The sequence below is a fragment of the Pseudopipra pipra genome, unplaced genomic scaffold (genome assembly GCF_036250125.1).
Source record: "Pseudopipra pipra isolate bDixPip1 unplaced genomic scaffold, bDixPip1.hap1 HAP1_SCAFFOLD_184, whole genome shotgun sequence".
NCBI lineage: Eukaryota > Metazoa > Chordata > Aves > Passeriformes > Pipridae > Pseudopipra > Pseudopipra pipra.
The window spans coordinates 47,410-66,561 of NW_026990663.1; the positions used below are offsets into that span (position 1 = coordinate 47,410).

At 56.2% G+C, this 19,152-nt stretch overlaps 3 long non-coding RNA genes across 3 annotated transcripts; all 3 read right to left on the minus strand.

Moving 5' to 3' along the window:
* Positions 1-8,335: 8,335 nt before the first annotated feature.
* On the minus strand, positions 8,336-9,252 carry LOC135408112 (uncharacterized). The gene is made up of 3 exons (XR_010427250.1): positions 8,771-9,252; positions 8,510-8,572; positions 8,336-8,398 (listed from the first exon to the last, which is right to left on the minus strand). It is a non-coding gene; the product is annotated as an uncharacterized LOC135408112 (long non-coding RNA).
* A 522-nt stretch (positions 9,253-9,774) lies between these two features.
* LOC135408113 (uncharacterized) lies at positions 9,775-10,646 on the minus strand. The gene is made up of 4 exons (XR_010427251.1): positions 10,453-10,646; positions 10,277-10,348; positions 10,114-10,187; positions 9,775-9,900 (listed from the first exon to the last, which is right to left on the minus strand). It is a non-coding gene; the product is annotated as an uncharacterized LOC135408113 (long non-coding RNA).
* Positions 10,647-14,468: 3,822 nt separating this feature from the next.
* LOC135408111 (uncharacterized) lies at positions 14,469-17,092 on the minus strand. The gene is made up of 4 exons (XR_010427249.1): positions 16,985-17,092; positions 15,925-16,516; positions 14,574-15,088; positions 14,469-14,483 (listed from the first exon to the last, which is right to left on the minus strand). It is a non-coding gene; the product is annotated as an uncharacterized LOC135408111 (long non-coding RNA).
* Between the last annotated feature and the right edge of the window lie 2,060 nt (positions 17,093-19,152).

Consider the following 19,152-nt stretch of genomic DNA (forward strand, 5'->3'; position numbering starts at 1 on the left):
AGAGACGAAGGACACAAAACATGGACGAGACAAAGGACGTGACACAGACCGGAACTGCTCTGCCCGGCACACGGGAATCCCATGATAAAAAGTAAGCCCTTCTTTTGATGCGTCCAAATAACTTGTCACAGGATACCCCCTGCACCGGACTAATTGCAAAAATCCCTCCAGGCCAGGCACAGACTTGCACCCACTCCCAACCCCTCTCTGGGTCTTTGCCCTGCACTTATCTTGCCGAGAGCAGGGGATGCCAATCCATCTTTGATGCAGAGGAGGGGCACCTGGGCTGCCTCAGAGGTTCCTGCCACCATCAGACTACTCGGAGTCAACTGCGAGAAAGAAAACCAGACACCAGATCTGAGTAGTGTGGCACGTGGTCCCAGCCCCCAGGATCCCTCTACTCACTGTCACCGAGGCAGGTCCTCGGGTCGCTGGCTCTGACCACAGTTGGACAACGTGCTGTCATCTTCTGGGATACCTGAGTGAGCAAGAGACAAAATTAGAGGGCATCTCTAAAGGTGCAGTGGATCCCCGCTCCTCCTGCTGCCTCCCCAACTCACCTACAAGGCTCCTCTCTCTTCAGCTGCTCCCAAGACCGACCCTGCAAATGAAATGGGCAAATGCTCAAACACTCAGCTCTCAAACATTTAGGGATTGCTCACAACGAAAGCCAAAAACCTCTAAACCCTAGACACTGGTTCCTACTCTACCTAGCCGAGATTCTAGACACCCCAGCAGGGCATTGCAAGACCATCCTGCTCACAGACTGGACAGCCATCGGCTCCACTGTCTAAGGGAACTGACATGTTCACCTGACACTCGGAGCCATATTCCATCTACCCACTGATCCACGGAGAAGGGCAGAGCAGGTCCAGGCTGACCCCAAGTGAGACACCCCACATCTGTGACCACACACACCATGGGACACAAAACACGACGAGACAAAGGACATGACCCACACCAGAACTGCTCTGCCCTGCAAACGTGAATCCCATGATAAAAAGTAAGCCCTTCCTTTGATGCGTCCAAATAACCTGTCACAGGATACCCCCTGCACCGGACTAATTGCAAAAATCCCTCCAGGCGAGGCACAGACTTGCACCCACTCCCAACTACTCCCTGGGTCTTGGCCCTGCACTTATCTTTCCGAGAGCCAGGGATGCCAATCCTGCTTTGATGCAGAGGAGGAGCACCTGGGCTGGCGCAGAGGTTCCTGCCATCGTCAGACTACTAGGAGCCAACTGCGAGAAAGAAAACCACAAGCAATACGTGAGTTGTGTGGCATGGGGTTCAAACCACAGTGATCCCCCTACTCACCAGCACCCAGGTCCTGAGCGGAGTCGGACACTGTGGATGTCACGTTCCGGGATACCTGAGTGAGTGAGACACAAACTTAGAAGGCATCTCTAAAGCTGCAGTGGATCCCTGCTCCTCCTGCTGCCTCCCCAACTCACCTACAAGGCTCCTCTCTCTTCAGCTGCTCCCAAGACTGCCTCTGCAAATGAAATGGGCAAATGCTCAAACACTCAGCTCTCAAACATTTAGGGATTGCTCACAACAAAAGCCAAAAACCTCTACATCCTAGACACTGGTTCCTACTCTACCCAGTCGGGACTCTATACACCCAAGCAGGGCATCGCAAGACCATCCTGCTCACACACTGGACAGCCATCGGCTCCACTGTCTAAGGGAACTGACATGTTGACGTCACACTCCGAGCCATATTCCATCTACCCACTGATCCACGGAGCAGGGCAGAGCAGTTCCAGGCTGACCCCAAGTGAGACACCCCACACCTGTGACCACACACACCACGTGACAATTAAGAGACGAAGGACACAAAACATGGACGAGACAAAGGACGTGACACAGACCGGAACTGCTCTGCCCGGCACACGGGAATCCCATGATAAAAAGTAAGCCCTTCCTTTGATGCGTCCAAATAACTTGTCACAGGATACCCCCTGCACCGGACTAATTGCAAAAATCCCTCCAGGCCAGGCACAGACTTGCACCCACTCCCAACCCCTCTCTGGGTCTTTGCCCTGCACTTATCTTGCCGAGAGCAGGGGATGCCAATCCATCTTTGATGCAGAGGAGGGGCACCTGGGCTGCCTCAGAGGTTCCTGCCACCATCAGACTACTCAGAGTCAACTGCGAGAAAGAAAACCAGACACCAGATCTGAGTAGTGTGGCACGTGGTCCCAGCCCCCAGGATCCCTCTACTCACTGTCACCGAGGCAGGTCCTCGGGTCGCTGGCTCTGACCACAGTTGGACAACGTGCTGTCATCTTCTGGGATACCTGAGTGAGCGAGAGACAAAATTGGAGGGCATTTCTAAAGCTGCAGTGGATCCTCGCTCCTCCTGCTGCCTCCCCAACTCACCTACAAGGCTCCTCTCTCTTCAGCTGCTCCCAAGACCGACCCTGCAAATGAAATGGGCAAATGCTCAAACACTCAGCTCTCAAACATTTAGGGATTGCTCACAACAAAAGCCAAAAACCTCTAAACCCTAGACACTGGTTCCTACTCTACCTAGCCGGGATTCTATACACCCAAGCAGGGCATCGCAAGACCATCCTGCTCACAGACTGGACAGCCATCGGCTCCACTGTCTAAGGGAACTGACATGTTCATGTGAGACTCTGAACAATATTCTATCTACCCACTGATCCACAGAGCAGGGCAGAGCAGGTCCAGGCTGACCCCAAGTGAGACACCCCACACCTGTGACCACACACACCACGTGACACAATTAAGAGATGAAGGACACAAAACATGGACGAGACAAAGGACGTGACACAGACCGGAACTGCTCTGCCCTGCACACGGGAATCCCATGATAAAAAGTAAGCCCTTCCTTTGATGCGTCCAAATAACCTGTCACAGGATACCCCCTGCACCGGTCTAATTGCAAAAATCCCTCCAGGCGAGGCACAGACTTGCACCCACTCCCAACTACTCTCTGGGTCTTTGCCCTGCACTTATCTTGCCGAGAGCAGGGGATGCCAATCCATCTTTGATGCAGAGAAGGGGCACCTGGGCTGCCTCAGAGGTTCCTGCCACCATCAGACTACTCGGAGTCAACTGCGAGAAAGAAAACCAGACACCAGATCTGAGTAGTGTGGCACGTGGTCCCAGCCCCCAGGATCCCTCTACTCACTGTCACCGAGGCAGGTCCTCGGGTCGCTGGCTCTGACCACAGTTGGACAACGTGCTGTCATCTTCTGGGATACCTGAGTGAGCGAGAGACAAAATTAGAGGGCATCTCTAAAGGTGCAGTGGATCCCCGCTCCTCCTGCTGCCTCCCCAACTCACCTACAAGGCTCCTCTCTCTTCAGCTGCTCCCAAGACCGACCCTGCAAATGAAATGGGCAAATGCTCAAACACTCAGCTCTCAAACATGTAAGGATTGCTCACAACGAAAGCCAAAAACCTCTAAACCCTAGACACTGGTTCCTACTCTACCTAGCCGGGATTCTATACACCCAAGCAGGGCATTGCAAGACCATCCTGCTCACAGACTAGACAGCCATCGGCTCCACTGTCTAAGGGAACTGACATGTTCACCTGACACTCGGAGCCATATTCCATCTACCCACTGATCCACGGAGAAGGGCAGAGCAGGTCCAGGCTGACCCCAAGTGAGACACCCCACATCTGTGACCACACACACCATGGGACACAAAACACCACGAGACAAAGGACATGACCCACACCAGAACTGCTCTGCCCTGCAAACGTGAATCCCATGATAAAAAGTAAGCCCTTCCTTTGATGCGTCCAAATAACCTGTCACAGGATACCCCCTGCACCGGACTAATTGCAAAAATCCCTCCAGGCCAGGCACAGACTTGCACCCACTCCCAACTACTCCCTGGGTCTTGGCCCTGCACTTATCTTTCCGAGAGCCAGGGATGCCAATCCAGCTTTGATGCAGAGGAGGAGCACCTGGGCTGGCGCAGAGGTTCCTGCCATCGTCAGACTACTAGGAGCCAACTGCGAGAAAGAAAACCACAAGCAATACGTGAGTTGTGTGGCATGGGGTTCAAACCACAGTGATCCCCCTACTCACCAGCACCCAGGTCCTGAGCGGAGTCGGACACTGTGGATGTCACGTTCCGGGATACCTGAGTGAGTGAGACACAAACTTAGAAGGCATCTCTAAAGCTGCAGTGGATCCCTGCTCCTCCTGCTGCCTCCCCAACTCACCTACAAGGCTCCTCTCTCTTCAGCTGCTCCCAAGACTGCCTCTGCAAATGAAATGGGCAAATGCTCAAACACTCAGCTCTCAAACATTTAGGGATTGCTCACAACAAAAGCCAAAAACCTCTACATCCTAGACACTGGTTCCTACTCTACCCAGTCGGGACTCTATACACCCAAGCAGGGCATCGCAAGACCATCCTGCTCACACACTGGACAGCCATCGGCTCCACTGTCTAAGGGAACTGACATGTTGACGTCACACTCCGAGCCATATTCCATCTACCCACTGATCCACGGAGCAGGGCAGAGCAGTTCCAGGCTGACCCCAAGTGAGACACCCCACACCTGTGACCACACACACCACGTGACAATTAAGAGACGAAGGACACAAAACATGGACGAGACAAAGGACGTGACACAGACCGGAACTGCTCTGCCCGGCACACGGGAATCCCATGATAAAAAGTAAGCCCTTCCTTTGATGCGTCCAAATAACTTGTCACAGGATACCCCCTGCACCGGACTAATTGCAAAAATCCCTCCAGGCCAGGCACAGACTTGCACCCACTCCCAACCCCTCTCTGGGTCTTTGCCCTGCACTTATCTTGCCGAGAGCAGGGGATGCCAATCCATCTTTGATGCAGAGGAGGGGCACCTGGGCTGCCTCAGAGGTTCCTGCCACCATCAGACTACTCGGAGTCAACTGCGAGAAAGAAAACCAGACACCAGATCTGAGTAGTGTGGCACGTGGTCCCAGCCCCCAGGATCCCTCTACTCACTGTCACCGAGGCAGGTCCTCGGGTCGCTGGCTCTGACCACAGTTGGACAACGTGCTGTCATCTTCTGGGATACCTGAGTGAGCGAGAGACAAAATTAGAGGGCATTTCTAAAGCTGCAGTGGATCCTCGCTCCTCCTGCTGCCTCCCCAACTCACCTACAAGGCTCCTCTCTCTTCAGCTGCTCCCAAGACCGACCCTGCAAATGAAATGGGCAAATGCTCAAACCCTCAGCTCTCAAACATTTAGGGATTGCTCACAACAAAAGCCAAAAACCTCTACATCCTAGACACTGGTTCCTACTCTACCCAGTCGGGACTCTATACACCCAAGCAGGGCATCGCAAGACCATCCTGCTCACACACTGGACAGCCATCGGCTCCACTGTCTAAGGGAACTGACATGTTGACGTCACACTCCGAGCCATATTCCATCTACCCACTGACCCACAGAGCAGGGCAGAGCAGGTCCAGGCTGACCCCAAGTGAGACACCCCACACCTGTGACCACACACACCATGGGACACAAAACACGCACGAGAGAAAGGATGTGACACACACCAGAACCGCTCTGCCCTGCACACAGGAATCCAATGATAAAAAGTAAGCCCTTTCTTTGGTGCATCCAAATAACCTGTCACAGGATACCCCTGCACCAGAATAATTGCAAAAATCCCTCCAGGCGAGGCACAGACTTGCACCCACTCCCAACCCCTCTCTGGGTCTTTGCCCTGCACTTATCTTTCAGAGAGCAGGGGATGCCAATCCAGCTTTGATGCAGAGGAGGAGCACCTGGGCTGCCTCAGAGGTTCCTGCCATCGTCAGACTACTCGGAGTCAACTGCGAGAAAGAAAACCAGACACCATATCTGTGTAGTGTGGCACGTGGCCCCAGCCCCCAGGATCCCTCTACTCACTGTCACCGAGGCAGGTCCTCGTGTCACTGACCAGACTTGGACAACGTGCTGTCATCTTCTGGGATACCTGAGTGAGCGAGAGACAAAATTAGAGGGCATCTCTAAAGCTGCAGTGGATCCCTGCTCCTCCTGCTGCCTCCCCAACTCACCTACAAGGCTCCTCTCTCTTCAGCTGCTCCCAAGACCGACCCTGCAAATGAAATGGGCAAATGCTCAAACACTCAGCTCTCAAACATTTAGGGATTGCTCACAACGAAAGCCAAAAACCTCTAAACCCTAGACACTGGTTCCTACTCTACCTAGCCGGGATTCTATACACCCAAGCAGGGCATCGCAAGACCATCCTGCTCACAGACTGGACAGCCATCGGCTCCACTGTCTAAGGGAACTGACATGTTCATGTGAGACTCTGAGCAATATTCTATCTACCCACTGATCCACGCAGCAGGGCAGAGCAGTTCCAGGCTGACCCCAAGTGAGACACCCCACACCTGTGACAACACAAACCACGGGACACAAAACACGCACGAGACACAGGACGTGACACAAAACACGCACGAGACACAGGACGTGACACAGACCGGAACTGCTCTGCCCCGCACACCTGAATCCCATGATAAAAAGTAAGTCCTTCTTTTGATGCGTCCAAATAACCTGTTCCAGGATACCCACTCCACCGGACTAATTGCAAAAATCCCTCCAGGAAATGCACATACTTGCACCCACTCCCAACCACTCTCTGGGTCTTTGCCCTGCACTTATCTTGCCGAGAGCAGGGGATGCCAATCCAGCTTTGATGCACAGGAGGGGCACCTGGGCTGGCTCAGAGGTTCCTGCCATCGTCAGACTACTCGGAGTCAACTGCGAGAAAGAAAACCATAAGCAATACGTGAGTTGTGTGGCATGGGGCTCAAACCACAGTGATCCCACTACTCACCAGCACCCAGGCCGTGACCGGAGTCGGACACTGTGGATGTCACATTCCAGGATACCTGAAGGAGTGAGACACAAACTTAGAAGGCATCTCTAAAGGTGCAGTGGATCCCCGCTCCTCCTGCTGCCTCCCCAACTCACCTACAAGGTTCCTCTCTCTTCAGCTGCTCCCAACACTGCCCCTGCAAATGAAATGGGCAAATGCTCAAACACTCAGCTCTCAAACATTTAGGGATTGCTCACAATGAAAGCCAAAAACCTCTAAACCCTAGACACTGGTTCCTACTCTACCTAGCCGGGACTCTATACACCCAAGCAGGGCATTGCAAGACCATCCTGCTCACCGACTGGACAGCCATCGGCTCCACTGTCTAAGGGAACTGACATGTTCATGTGAGACTGAGAAATATTCTATCCACCCACTGATCCACGGAGGAGGGCAGAGCAGGTCCAGGCTGACCCCAAGTGAGACACCCCACACCTGTGACCACACACACCATGTGACACAATTAAGAGACGAAGGACACAAAACAGAGGGATGAGACAAAGGATGTGACACAGACCAGAACTGCTCTGCCCTGCACACAGGAATCCCATGATAAAAAGTAAGCCCTTCTTTTGATGCGTCCAAATAACCTGTCACAGGATACCCCCTGCACCAGACTAATTTCAAAAATCCCTCCAGGCGAGGCACAGACTTGCACCAACTCCCAACCCCTCTCTGGGGCTTTGCCCTGCACTTATCTTGCCAAGAGCAGGGGATGCCAATCCATCTTGGATGCACAGGACGGGCACCTGGGCTGCCTCAGAGGTTCCTGCCATCATCAGAGTACTCGGAGTCAACTGCAAGAAAGAAAACCAGACTCCAGATCTGAGTACTGAGGCACGTGGCCCCAGCCCCCACGATCCCTCAACTCACTGTCACCGAGGCAGGTCCTCGTGTCACTGGCTCTGACCAGACTTGGACAAGGTGCTATCATCTCCTGGGACACATGAGCGAGAGAGAGACAAAATTAGAGGGCATCTCTATAGCTGCAGTGGATTCCTGCTCCTCCTGCTGCCTCCCCGACTCACCTCCAACGCTCGTCTGCTCCCAAAGGTTAGCTGGATGGCACCTGCAATCAAAAAAGCTCAATCCTTCATTGCTGATCCTTTCAATACTCGGAGATTACCTACAAGGACAGCTCCAGAGGACCAAACCGTGTCCGTCACCTCACTGTGAGTTGGCTTCAGCCCTGTGAGGCTTCGTACGTCTCCTGCAAAACAACCCAGAGGCAAGTGTGAGTACTGAGATACTGCCCAAGAGTTTGCTGCTCCCATGGCAGCTTCTGTCTGACTCCCCTTGACCGTGACCTCTTACAGGCAGGGTCCCTGTCGCGTTGGACTGTATGTTAGAAGTCGGTGCATTGCCTGGAAAACAAAAAAATAAGTATGTACACAGTTTCACCACAAGTACACCACCTGCAAAAGAGCAGCTAGTTTTGTCCTGCAGTCACTACTCACCTTGCTCACCAGGCTCACCTTCCCTCTGGTGCCTGTCATCTGCTGGGCTGAGGGCTCTGCATCTTAAAAAAAAAAATAAAAAAAACAAAACTAAACCACCAAACCATCCAAATGATCAAGTAACCCTAGGGCCAAAAGTCATGTCTTGGCTCTGACCTCACATGACAACCCACCTTCTGACTGTGCTCCTCCAGCCTCTTCTGTTCATCTCTGCTTTACATCCAGTCCCTCTGACACTGCAAAGAAATGAGTTACCAAAGTCAGCCATATATACAGGGGGGCTTTAGCTGCTGTGCAATTCTAATTTCTCCTTAGACAAGCCCTCTGGGGTCCAAAGACAACCTGCACAAACAAACACTGACCTAACTTTAAGGTCCTCAGTGCCTAAGCCTATCCATGGGGTAACCGGGAAGTCTCCTTTCTACTCCACCTACCCCCAAGTCTACACTGCAGGGCAGAGCAGTTCCAGGCCCAACACAAACTCCAAGGACACATTTCCAGACAAGTGCTGTGGTGCAACCAGGAGAGAGAACTCTGAGAAAGGAACGACGCCAAAATGGATGTGCTGCCGCACGAGAAGACGGAGGATACGGTGAGACTGAACGGAGGAGGCTCTGGGGAGCCTGAAAAGACACTCTAACAGAATGGCCTGGGACAAGAACTGCCTACAAAATTGCTAAGATGGATGGGAGACAAGGCTATGTTCAGAATCTTCTTAAACTCTCAGAAATCCCAGGCGGTTACAAGAGATGACTGCACAGCACAGCCACCGATACAACCTGTAAGGAGGCTGTAAAAGACACCTGACCTGACACTTCTCAGATGCGATTCTGATGCACATCCAAGCTAGTGAGACAAAGAACGGATGGTATGGGCACTGGGCTGGGCAGTGCAGAGGTTCAAGACCCTAGGAATGATGCCTCAGATAAGAGCTTTGAGGGCAGAAAGCAAAGATGTGGTGACTGTGAATAGTAAGACACGAAACACAGACTGGACAAAGGACATGACACAGACCTGAACAGCTCTGCCCTGCACATCCTACTCCATGATGAAAAGTAAACTGCTCCTCCTATGTGTGCCAAGGGCCTGTTAGGGCAGACCCTTTCCCCTGGGCTCATTTGAAAATCCCTCCCTCCTAACCATAAAACTGGACCCAGCTCTCATCCCCTCTCCAGGTGGGAGTCCTCCACTTATCTTTCCCACAGCTGGGGATGTGAATCCATCTTCGATGTGAAGGAAGGACGCCCAGCTGGCTCAGAGGGTCCTGTGAGATCACTGACTCGGTTGGCTACGAGAAAGAAAACAGAAACTGACACAAGAGTTGGGCAGCACGTGGGAGATAACCCTGCAATTGGCTACTCACCCTCCCCTGAGCTGAGAGGTTCTCAGGCCACTGGCTCTGATCCCAGTCAGAGGCTGCTGCCGTCACCGTGTGCCGTACCTGGGGGAGTGAGAAAAAAAGTTATGGGTGTTTCTGAAAGTAAGGGAGACGCCAGCACCTACTCCCTACCTCCCCGACTCAACCTCAATGCTCCTCCTTTGCCAAAGGCAGGCTGGATGGCACCTGCAACTGGGAAAGGTCCAGCCTTAATTGATGACCCTCGTAGTACTAGGAGATTACTCACAAGGACAGCTGAAGACCATCAAAACTAATTGGCAGGTGGCTCCGGCCCTCTCAGGCTGCACACATTCTCTGCAAAGTAAAAAAGCCAAAGGCAAATGTACAGACTGAGGTACTGCCTGAAAGGATGCCTTTCCTGGGGTAGCTCCTACCTACCTCTCCTCCACAGTGACCTCTTACCAGCAGGGGCCCTGAAGCACTGGACTGTCTGTTAGAAGGTGGCAGAACCCCTGGAAAACACAAGAAACAAAGCATGTGCACAGATTCACCACAACACCTGTAAAAGACCATCTAGTTCTGTCCTGGAGTCAATGCTCACCTTGCTCACCGGGACTCACCTGGATCACCTCCCCTCCAGTGCCTAGAGCCTCCTGGGCCCAGGGCTCTGCAGCTGAAAACAAAGAAAAAACAAACCCAAACAACAAAATCCTTAACACACAAGTAAACGTGGAGCTAAAAGCCACATCTTTGTGCTGATGTCAGGTGATGACCCACCTTCTTGCTCTGCTCCTCTGGCCTCTGTTCTGTTCAACTCTGCTTTACACCCTACCCCTCTGACATGGTAAAGAAACCCTAACCAAAGTCACCCAGATAGATGGGGAGAGCTCAAAGAGTCTCCCTTCTCTTTAGGCAAACCACCCAGGGTCACTGCCTGCAGCCAAAGACTGCAGCTGTAATTGCACAGAATATCTGGGTGAATGAGAAGAAAACTTAAGTAGCACATCTGAAAAGTCAGTGGGTGCCTTCACAGGCATTTAGGGGGCTCCTGGACACTGCTTTCCACCCATACTACCTCAAAAAACCCCTAGCAATTCCTAACTGGCACCCCAGCCCTCACTCTATCTGTGGGCTGTAACCCCCCACTGACTACTTGCAAACCTGAGTGTCTGTAACATCTTCAACACAGAGCAGCTTCACCTGAGGACTGGATAACACTGGTGAAAAAATGCCAAACTGCAGTTGAGATGATCAGGAAATCCCAAAATATGCAAGGCTCCTAAGGAAAAGAAAAAGAGATAACCAATTATAAAAGCAGCTTAGCAACACCAAGTTATTAAATTTAAAAACCCTGCATGTGAGTGTAATCCTCTTCATTACCATATACAGCTCTGCTTCTTTGGATACCAAAGCTGATGCTTTAATAAAGCAGGAATAGCTTGAGAAGTGCCATTAAATGAAAGAAAGGGAGAGCTCTTATCCCATTGAAGCCTGCCTGCTGAATGACTTCCCTGACCAAAGGCTGGGGTTAATATACCCCTGGTCGTGCCCACCTCCCTTCCCTTGAGGCCCCGGGAGAAAGGGAGCAGCCCAATCCAAGACAGTATAAAGGCTCTGGGAGCAGCAGCACCTGTTTTGCATCTCTGACTTAAAATCAGGATAGGTAAAGAGCCTGACAGAGAAAAGGACTCCTAACGTGAGCAGGCATTATAGTTGGTATTAGATGTAGGGTTGGTATTGGATTCGGGTAGGGGCTGGAGCGGAGGGACTGGAGCAGAATGGCGGGAGTTAGCGGGGCGGCGGGGGCTGCGGCGCCGGGAAGGGGAGCGGCGCGGCGCGGGCTGCGGCGCCGGGAAGGGGAGCGGCGCGGCGCGGGCTGCGGCGCCGGGAAGGGGAGCGGCGCGGCGCGGGCTGCGGCGCCGGGAAGGGGAGCGGCGCGGCGCGGGCTGCGGCGCCGGGAAGGGGAGCGGCGCGGCGCGGGCTGCGGCGCCGGGAAGGGGAGCGGCGCGGCGCGGGCTGCGGCGCCGGGAAGGGGAGCGGCGCGGCGCGGGCTGCGGCGCCGGGAAGGGGAGCGGCGCGGCGCGGGCTGCGGCGCCGGGAAGGGGAGCGGCGCGGCGCGGGCTGCGGCGCCGGGAAGGGGAGCGGCGCGGCGCGGGCTGCGGCGCCGGGAAGGGGAGCGGCGCGGCGCGGGCTGCGGCGCCGGGAAGGGGAGCGGCGCGGCGCGGGCTGCGGCGCCGGGAAGGGGAGCGGCGCGGCGCGGGCTGCGGCGCCGGGAAGGGGAGCGGCGCGGCGCGGGCTGCGGCGCCGGGAAGGGGAGCGGCGCGGCGCGGGCTGCGGCGCCGGGAAGGGGAGCGGCGCGGCGCGGGCTGCGGCGCCGGGAAGGGGAGCGGCGCGGCGCGGGCTGCGGCGCCGGGAAGGGGAGCGGCGCGGCGCGGGCTGCGGCGCCGGGAAGGGGAGCGGCGCGGCGCGGGCTGCGGCGCCGGGAAGGGGAGCGGCGCGGCGCGGGCTGCGGCGCCGGGAAGGGGAGCGGCGCGGCGCGGGCTGCGGCGCCGGGAAGGGGAGCGGCGCGGCGCGGGCTGGGGCAGCGCGGCGTGGCCGCGTCCTACCTGCGGGACAAGGGTGAGCCTGGCGGTACCGGAACGAGGCGCGGAGGGGGCCGCAAGGAGCCCCGGGGCTGCCGGGACCCTCCCGCGCTGCTGGGCTAAGCTCCCGGGGTGCTTCGCGATGGGGGATGTGGAGTGAGGTAATAACGAGAATCAGGAAGTGCTTCCACGGACCCGCGCCCGGTTCGGTGGCTGTGCCGAGGTTTGAACCGGGAAAGAGCCGCTGTCCTGCGGTGAGGACCGGGGAAAATAGCCTTAAAATGAGAGTGGAGAGCTCTGCACAGAGGAAATAAAACTCACTGGGTTTAGTAGCTAAAATATCAGGGGAAATTACTGTCTGGTTACGGCAGTAAGCTTCCCACAGCAGTTTCAGGTGCCTACCTTTGGAGACCAGCCCCAAAGTAGAAACTCCTCTCGACTGCTCCTGAGAGAGGCAATTGGAACTTTAGGTGCTGAGGAAAGCGATTTCCTCTCCTAAGTCCTGGTTCACCTGCCCGAGCACCTACAGTGTTTATATTCCACCTCACTCTCTGCTTTGCACGTTTGTATCAATAAAAGAAACTTCCAAGGTCTTCCTCTAGTCTGAGCTGCATCTTTTCTGCACCCCAACACTCTCCCACCTGTCCACGTGCGCTGCTCCCCTCTCCTGCGCTGCTTCCTGGAACAGGGCTCATCCCTCGGCACCTTCCTCAAGCGATAATCCGGGTACATCAGGTGCTTCCCCGAGCCCCTGCGAGATGCTCTCACCATCACTGCTTGAGAGATTCCCTGGGATCGACTGCTCTCCTGCAGAAGCTCCCCATAAAAAGGGCCCCACCGAGCACGGCCCGCCCCTTGTCACCCTCACTGCCCACACCTGGGGCTGTCCCGCCTCTTTGTCAGCCTCACTGCCCACACCTGGGGCTGTCCCGCATGGGAGGGGAGAGAGGGACGGGTGGAGCCACAGGCGGCCGCGCCCGCCCGCCGCGCCCAGCTTACCCCGGAAACGATCTCCGTCGGATCTGCCGCCGTGGGTCGCTCCCGGGGGGGAAGGCGGCGGCGCAGCCCCGATAGCATCTCCAGGGCACGGCGGGGGCGGGAGCGGGAGCGGGAGCGGGAGCGGAGCGGGGCGAGCGGGCGGCGCGGCGTGGGCGCCTGAGGTCCTCGCGCGCCGCGGCGCCGAGACGGGGGCTGCCCTCGCCGGTGCCTGCCGCCGCCCACGAACCTGCCGCCCGCGCCCGGCGCCGCCGAGCGCCCCGCCCCGTCCCCACAGCGGGAAGCGGCGCGGCGAGACGGCGCTGCGGGCGCGGGGCGGGGGTCCGGGTCGCGGCGGAGGTCAGGCAACAGGATAGACACCTCTCTAAAGCGAGGGGGCCTCTCGCCGCCATCTTTAGTGTGGCCTCGGCTAAGTTCCGGTTTTGGCGGCGCCATCTTGAGTGTGGCGTCGGGGCAAACTTCCGGGCAGGGGCCGCCATTTTTAGTGTGGTCGTTCCGGTCCTGGCGGCGCCATCTTTACTGTGGGCTTGGCGGACTTCTGGGACGGGGCCTTGGAGGACTTCCGGTCGCTCTCTACTTCCGGGGACCGGGTTTACCCAAATTAGCGTCCCTCCTCGCTAATTTCTGCGCTTTCACCCCAAAAAATCTTCATGTTATTCCCCCCACACGCACCCCGGGAGAGACGGGAGACCGCGAGTCCCGCCCTGCCGCCGGAACCGGCCCTTAACTCGAGCAGGGAGCGCTGCACCGGCACGAGAGCCACCGCGCATGCGTCGCCGTTCCCTCTCCTGGCTGCCCTCAGTTACCACGTGATCGCCGGCGTCTTTCCAACGACTGCGCACGCGCCGGCGTCGCCACCTTGGCTCCCCCCCCCACCCCGCCGCCCGACCGCCCGGCTTCGCTTTCTTACTGCGGCTCCCCCTCCGCTTTTTCGGCTCTCTGGGGTTCCCTCACCCACATTTTGGGGTCCCCTTCTCACATGTGAGGGGTGATGACCCCGCAATTTACGGTTCGGGGGGGGGGGGGGAGGAGAGGAAACGGGGTGCCCAAGAAGGGGTTTCTTTTTTTCTTTTTTTTTTTTTCTCTTTTATTTCATTTTCATTTTATTTCCTTTTTAGGTTTTTTGCCTTTTTTTAAATTTTCTTTTGTTTTTTATATTTCCTTTTTTTATTTCGTTTATTTTTTATTCTCTTTATTTTTCATCTTCTCTCCCAGTGCTCCCCAACAACCCTCAGTAACACCCGGTGCTCCCCAGTGCACCCCAGTAACACCCAGTGCTCCTCAACAACCCCCAGTAACACCCAGTGCTCCCCAACAAACTCCAGTAGCACCCAGTGCTCCCCAAAAATTGACCCCAAACCGACCCAAATCATCCCAAAAGCTGACCCAAAACTGACCCCAATCATCCCAAAAGCTGACCCAAAACTGACCCAAATCACCCCAAACAGTGACCCCAAACTGACCCCAAAAAATGACCCAAATCATCCCAAAAACTGACCCAAAACTCTGCATTTATTTGGCATCATTTCCTCTCAAAAACAACATCTCCGATTTAGTTGATTGCTAAAGCCATCATTTTAAAATCATCTCAGGAATCAAAAGGGACTGGAAAACACACACAAATCATTCCTGCACCCACCAAATCATTAGGAATTGGAACCCGATTCCCTCATCTCTCTCCTTGTTCTTCTTGCCTGGAAAACCTGATGATCCCCGCTGGCTATTTTCAGGCTGCTTTTCTTCCACAGCTCCTTTCCTCCCGGCTGAAACCTCCTGGCATATTCAGGGCTTATCTGGAGGGGAGCCCCTCTGAAGTATTTCCTCTCGTGGCAATTCTGTGGGATGAAGAAGTAAAAAAAGCACATCAAGAGCTCCTTCTCCCCCCTTCCTTCGCAAACACCCTCCCAGTTTGTCCTTGGCAGCTCCATCCCCCCGGCACCCGCACCCGACGCTTCGGCTCTGCTGGCAAAGGGACAGCAAGTGCACAAGCAAGTTCAGTGCTGGGCAGGGGCTCCCTGGGGAACGGCACTTCAGTGCTTTAGTCCGTGGCCTTTCCTGCTGCCCTCCCTCCTGGAGGCAGAGGATGACCCGGCCCTTGTTTCTCCCACGCTCGCAGACCCAGGTCCTGCTCCTTTGGCCCCACTTTTCTTAGCAGACCCGGCATCATTTCCCAGGGTCCCCAGGAAACTTCTGCACTTGACCCATTGCTAAGTGCAGAGCACAGGGCAAGGGAAGGACATATTTCTCGGCACCCACCCCCTGGAATTTTCCTTCTCCGCAGCACGCTCCCGTTCCCGCTGTCTCTGGAGGTGCCCGCACGAGTCCTCCTTCTCCCAGCACCTCAGAGAATGTCCTTTTCACCCAGGTCCTGCTTACCGTCGTCCAACAAAACACGCTGACAACATTTTTCAGGATGCCAGTGGAGAGATATTAGAGCACACTGCACAGGGAAGCTGAGCCTGCCCCATCCCTGCAAGTGTTCCAGGCCAGGCTGGATGGGACTGGGAGCATCCAGCTGAGGATGAGAGGGGAAGGTGTCCCTGCCCACGGAAGGCAGGATGGCCTTTGAAGGTCCCCTTCAAACCAAATCGCTCTGGGATTCCCCTCCAAAATCACTACCAAAGAGACACAGCAATCAAAGCAGAGGGACTACACTCCCAGCTTTTCTTACCTGCAGGCACACAGCACAGCACGTTGGACATAAAAGCCACAGGGTTAGTCCTGCCAGAGGTGTCTGGCACACCCATGGCAACCGAAGGGAAAGAGGGAGCCTGAGAACACAGAGTAAAAGACACTTTAATTAGGACTACACTGAGCACTAGCCAGGTCATTCACACAGCTTCACTGTCCAGTCATACAAAAAGCACTCACCGAGGCCTCAGTTAGGATGGTTCCTGACGCTGACCAGGTGAATACCTCCCTGGAAGCCCGCTCCGCTCATGCCAGGCACTGGGGCTCACTCAGGGGGGCTTTGCCAAGCAGCCAATGGAAATTAAAATTACAGGCTGGGCAAAGCCGCTTCCCACAGGACCGCTCCTGGCCAAGGCCACCGGTCCGTGCAAGTCAGACCACTGACCACCCGGGGGGATTTTCGGGGACACGCTTCCAGCTTTTATTCTCCAGAAACTCCAGTTCTTTCTGGCACCCCTTGCTTCAGTCTTCCCCTGCTGGAAGAGGTCACTTAAGACTTTCGAGGGGCCAGATTGCCAAAGCCCGGCCAGTCCATTCCCACGAGGAAAGGTAGCTTTGTCTTGGACAGGATGCTGAAGGGGGAGACACAAAATAAAAGTTTAATTTAAAACAACTGCCTAGAATAGGAAGCAATTCAAACAGAAGGCAGACAAGACTCGTGCAAATCTGAATACATTTGACTTCAAAGGAGAATTATTTCCCTCTGCACCTAACAGAAAGTCATTTTCACCCGGGCCCTGCTTACCATCATTGAACAAAACACGCTGACAACATTTTTCCTGATGACAGGGGAGAGATATTAGAGCACACTGCACAGGGAAGCTGAGCCTGCCCCATCCCTGCAAGTGTTCCAGGCCAGGCTGGATGGGACTGGGAGCATCCAGCTGAGGATGAGAGGGGAAGGTGTCCCTGCCCACGGAAGGCAGGATGGCCTTTGAAGGTCCCCTTCAAACCAAATCGCTCTGGGATTCCCCTCCAAAATCACTACCCAAGAGACACAGCAATCAAAGCAGAAGGACTGCACTCCCAGCTTTTCTTACCTGCAGGCACACACAGCACAGCACGTTGGACATAAAAGCCCCGGGGTTAGTCCTGCCAGAGGCATCCGGCACAGTGTCCACGGCGACCGAAGGGAAAGAGGGAGCCTGGGAACACGGAGTAAAAGACACCTTAATTAGGGATCACAGGGGAGGGAATTGGGATGGGCCTGAGGACAGTGGGAAGGGACTGGGATGGAACTGGGCAAACTGGGGAAGGACTGGGTTGCACTGCAGGAGGACACTTGGGAAGGAATGGGTGCGCTGGCTTGCACTGAGAGAAGTGGGAAGGGACTGGGATGGGAGTGGGGGCACTGGGGTGGGACTGGGAGCACTGGTGGCACTGGGCTAGGACTGGGGGAACTGGGGAGGGAGCAGGGAGGGACTGCGAGGGGGCTGGGAAGGGAACTGGGATGGTACGGGAATGGGAATGGGATGCATGGGAGAAAGGAGCGGAATGCACTGGGGAAGGACTGGGAGCAACGGGAAAGCCACTGCAGGGACTGGGATTGGATGGGGAGGGACTGCAAGAGGACTGTGACAGGACTGGGGAGTGGGCCTGGGATGGGACTGGGATGCACAGGGGAAAAGAACCGGGATGCCCTGGGGAGGGACTGAGGTCACGGGAGGGCTGGGGATGGGTCAGGGGCACTGGGAAGGGAACTGGGATGGGACTGGATGTTCTAGGAAGGGAGTGGGATGCATCGGGGAAAAGGACTGGCATGCACTGGGAGGGACTGGGGCAGTGGGGAGGGATGGGGATGGGACTGGGGACACTGGAGAGGGACTGGGGGCACTGGGGGGATTTGGGCTGGGAGTGGGGACACTGGGGTGGGACTGAGATTTTTGGGGGGGTGAGGGGGACTGGGAGCAGTGGGATGGGACTGAGGGTCATTGGGGAGGGACTGGGATGGGACTGGGAGCACTGGGAAAGGGACTGCAGGGACTGGGATAGGACTGGGAAGGGACTGCAAGGGGACTGTGAGAGGACTGGGGAGGGGACTGGAGAGCGTGCCTGGGATGGGCCTGAGAATCTCTGGGGAGAGACTGGGACCACTGGGATGGGACTGCTGTCACTGGGATGGGATGCAGTTGTACTGGGAAGGGACTGGGGAGGGACTGGGAATCACTTAGGAGGGACCGGGATGGGACTAGGCAAACTGGGGAAGGACTGGATTGCACTGCGAGAGCACACTTGGGAGGGAAAGGAGGTGGTGGGTTGCAGTGGGGGAAGTGGGGAGAGACTGGGATGAGAGTGGGGGCACTGGGGTGGGACTGGGAGGACAGGTGGCACTGGGCTAGGACTGGGGGAACTGGGGAGGGAGCAGGGAGGGACTGCGAAGTGACTGGGATGGGAATGGGATGCACAGGGAAAAGGAGCACAATGAACTGGGGAGGGACTGGGATGGGACTGGGGACACTTCAAGGGAGTTGGATGCACTGGGCTGAGACTAGGGGCACTGGAGCGGGACTGGGGGGAGTAGGGAGGGACTGGGATGGGACTGAGGGCACTGGAGATGGACTGGGGAGAACTGGGCTGGCACTGGGGGCGCTGGAGTGCAACTGGGATTCTCAAGGGAGGGACTGGGGGAAGTGGGATGGGACAGGGGTCATTGGGGAGGGATTGGGGACAGTGGGACTACAGGCACTGGGATGGGACTGAGCTGCGCTGGGTGGGCACAGGGATGGGACTGAGGCCACTGGGGAGGGAACTGGGATGGGACTGGGAGCACTGGGAAAGGGACTGGGAAGGGACTGCAAGAGGACTGTGACAGGACTGGGGAGTGGGCCTGGGACGGGACTGGGATGCACAGGGGGAAAGAACCGGGATGCCCTGGGGAGGGACTGAGGTCACGGGAGGGCTGGGGATGGGTCAGGGGCACTGGGGAGGGAACTGGGATGGGACTTGGATGTTCTAGGGAGGGAGTGGGATGCATCGGGGAAAAGGACTGGCATGCACTGGGAGGGACTGGGGCAGTGGGGAGGGATGGGGGCACTGGGGGGATTTGGGCTGGGAGTGGGGACACTGGGGTGGGACTGAGATTTTCGGGGTGGGGGGGGGACTGGGAGCAGTGGGATGGGACTGGGGGTCATTGGGGAGGGACTGGGGAACCGTGGGACTGGGGGCACTGGAATAGGAGTGAGATGCACTGGGGAGGGACTGGGCCGGG